Source organism: Emydura macquarii, unplaced genomic scaffold (assembly GCF_026122565.2).
Source record: "Emydura macquarii macquarii isolate MOO-44397 ecotype Brisbane River unplaced genomic scaffold, CSIRO-AGI_Emac_v2 contig_1253, whole genome shotgun sequence".
In the NCBI taxonomy this organism is placed as follows: domain Eukaryota; kingdom Metazoa; phylum Chordata; order Testudines; family Chelidae; genus Emydura; species Emydura macquarii.
Genome location: NW_027131390.1, coordinates 83,795,820 through 83,799,198, shown reverse-complemented (window position 1 = coordinate 83,799,198; position 3,379 = coordinate 83,795,820). Strand labels below are relative to the sequence as shown.

Genomic DNA, 3,379 nt, shown 5'->3' with positions numbered 1-3,379 from the left:
GAGGGGTCTGGACCAGAGCTGAGGGGATGGGGGAAATGTGGGGATTAGAGCAGAGCTGGAGGGGACTATGGTGAGGAGCTGGGGGAGGGATCATGGAGGCCTGAAATCGGGCTGGGGGTGGAATAGGAAAGTGGGGGGCAGGAAGCACGCTAAAAAGGCCTGGTGGGATGACTGGATCAGAGCTGGGGAAGCTGAGGGCTGGACTGATGGAAGCTGGATCAGGTTTGAGGGAGAGCTGGTGGGCGGGGAGAGGAGCTGGATCAGAACTGGAAGGGAATGAGTGGGGCTGTAAGGGCCTTGAAGGGAAGTCAGGCAGGAGCTGGGGGTCTGGAGAGGAGTTATGTAGGAGCTAAGGGGCTGGGCAGGGGCTAGGGAACATGGGGGCTGGATTAGAGCTGCAGGATATCTGAAATGGGGTAGGGGGCTAGACCTAACATAAGAATGGCCATATACTGCCTCACACCAATTGTCCACCTAGCCCAGTATCCTGTCTTCCCACGGTGGCCAGTGCCAGATGCTTCAGGGGAAATGAACAGAACAGGGCAATTACTGAACAATCCATCCTCTGTGGTCCAGTCCCAACATCTGGCAGTCAGAGGCTTAGGTACACCCAGAGCAGAGAGTTGCATCTCTGGCCATCTTGGCTAATAGCCACTGAGGGGCCTGTCCTCCAAGAACTTGCCTAATTCTTTTTTGAGCCCTGTTATACTTTTGGCCTTCACAACATCCCCTGGTCGACTGTGTGTAGTGGACTGGGGGAGGGGATGTGGGGGAGGCGGGCTGGATTGGGGCAAGGGGTGAGGGCGTGTGTGGGACTTGGACTGGGCCGGGGGGCGATGGGATGTGAGGGAACCGGATTGGGGCAGGGGGCGAGGGCTTGTGGGGGGTCAGGTGGGGGGCAGATTGCAGAGTCAGGAAGCCCCCCCCCTTGTTCTCGTCCCAGGACCATTCGCGCCACAGCCCTGTTCCCAGGCCGGCTGCTGCCAGCGCCGGGCTGGGAGCGGGCGAGCGAAGCCGCTCCGCGGTGCAGCTGAGCCGCAGCGGCTCGGCGCTGCCGGGCAAAGGGGGCCACGGAGGGGCTTTGTGGACCGCGCCCAGGCGGCGAGCGCCGCCAGCCCGGCGAGGCAGGTGTAAGTGAAGAATCAGTAGCCGCGCCAGAGAACGAGGCCGCCGCAGCCATGCATAGGCCTGGCGGGGTAGTCCGGGCAGCTGGGGGATGTAGCTCAGTGGTAGAGCGCGCGCTTCGCATGTGTGAGGTCCCGGGTTCAATCCCCGGCATCTCCAGCCGCTTTTCTTTTGCACTTTTAAACTAATTGATTCCAAGCACCAGGCGGATTCCCAGCCCCCGCCTCCGGGCTCCCACAAACCCCGTAGCTGGCCCACAAATCCCGTAGCTGTCTTCCCAGCACAGACACAGGCCAAGTAGTGGGGATCTTGAACATATCGTAGCAAAAGTAGCTGGTGAGGTCTGTAGCTTGTAAGTAAGCAGCCGTGAAGAAAGAGAGAAGCGGCGGCTTTGACTGTTTTAAAATTGAATTTAGTCCTGGCCAAAACGCAAGCTGCATTGGCCGGGAATCGAACCCGGGCCTCCCGCGTGGCAGGCGAGAATTCTACCACTGAACCACCAATGCACTGCTGTGAAAAGAATCTCAGATATAACCTACTAGAGTGTGTCAGACATGTCTTTCCTATTTCTCTTCACCAGAGGGATTTTCATTTGTTAGTTGTAATGCAGAAAACATTCCAATATTTTTAAAAGCAAACTTTATTTTTAAAATCTACCTTCTGCTAAATAACATTAGATTTATATAAAATAATATCTGAGATTAAAAAAAAGTAAATATGCAGATTTGTATAATGTCCTGGAAATTGCCTGAGACTGTCTGCAATGGAAGTGTAAATTAAGGTTATCTTTTTTCATTTTATTTATCTCGAGACCGTCTGAGTTTGATGTAGGGAACGAGGACTTCAGTCTTTCAGGGCTCACATTATCTTCCAACAAAGCAATGCATCATGACTACATTTGCAACATAGTATCTTAACATTTTGGCATTTTGAAGCAATATGTCTTGTTGGACCAAGACTGGTCATGCATAGCAAGCAAGACTTTCAAGGGAAAACAAGAACATTTTATGAGTCATATCAAGAGAAAATACAACCTTAAAGTAAGAACAGTGTCTGCAATTGTATGGCCTAGAAGACACATAGGAATAAGTTTGAATCAGAATGAGCTCATAATGACAAGCATTATCAATGGAACATTTTAAAACAGATATCTGTTAGATAAAAAGAAAAAAAATCAAAGAATTATTTTAACACTAAAGGATGATTTTCAGCATTCCCGTGCTTTGTGAGTTCATAAATATGTATGTCAACATATGAATTTGCCTACACAAAGGGCCCTTTGTGCACTTAAGTCTTGTAACTGTGCCCCTGACTACCCCATGTACACTCACAAATGCATGTTTAGCATGTGAAGGTGCAAGTTTTTCTTAGTGTGTAAAAACAGACACTGCATGAAATCTGGTTCTAAGCTAGAAAGAAACTCAGAGTTAAGTCTTTTACTTCATCTTTATGTTACCCCTTAGCAGATACCACAGAACATATGTTACCACAATCGCTATTTTGAGACCATGGCTGGCTGCAAGAGGCTCAGTTAAAGCGTCTTCCTGCCTAGGAATATCAAGGGATTTAAGGAAAGCCAGGGGTGTAGGGCCCATTATGCCAGCCGTATATCACCAGGGATATTTGTTTGTTTATTATTTACATTAGTTTGATTGCAATTTTATTATTACTATTTATTTTGATTATTGCTTCGCAATTTAATCTGACAGTCTTGGAGACTTTTTCCACAGAACAGGTATAGGCATTAACTTCCCCAAGAGTTAGGTGAATAATGAAAAAAAATTAACTGAGACATGGGCCCGTACCCATGCAAAGTCCCACTAAAATCAGCAGATATCTGCATGGACACATACATTCCTTGACATGGTTCTCTTTGTAGGATTAGGGTTTAGGTGATTAATGGGACAGGTTTTATTTATGTTGAATTATAGTCTTCAAGAAAAGGTTGCCATCGGAGTGCATTACAGGTTAGCAAGCCTTGTCCTATCAGCAATAGCACAAAGGAAGCCCATTCAGACAAGTGCTAAATTAACAGAGTTTTGAAAATTGTTTCCTTCATCAGCTACAGGCTAAACCATTTTTTGCATCTGTTTAGGACATCTGGCAGAATTGGTTGTAAATAGTACAGTGAACTGTGTAAATCAAGAGCAATTTGCAGACATTCCTAATTCTCACTGAGTCTCAAATATGGGTCTAGAACATGCCTGTAGCACCTTTAGAAACAGCGTAGCGAGAGACTCATACTGTACTCCCC

The 3,379-nt window shown here is 47.7% G+C and overlaps 2 non-coding genes across 2 annotated transcripts; one reads left to right on the top strand and one right to left on the bottom strand.

Annotated features, from left to right (window-relative positions):
* The first annotated feature begins 1,212 nt into the window (after positions 1-1,212).
* On the top strand, positions 1,213-1,284 carry TRNAA-CGC (transfer RNA alanine (anticodon CGC)). Its single transcript has one exon. It is a non-coding gene; the product is annotated as a tRNA-Ala (tRNA).
* A 276-nt stretch (positions 1,285-1,560) lies between these two features.
* TRNAG-GCC (transfer RNA glycine (anticodon GCC)) lies at positions 1,561-1,631 on the bottom strand. Its single transcript has one exon. It is a non-coding gene; the product is annotated as a tRNA-Gly (tRNA).
* Positions 1,632-3,379: the final 1,748 nt, after the last annotated feature.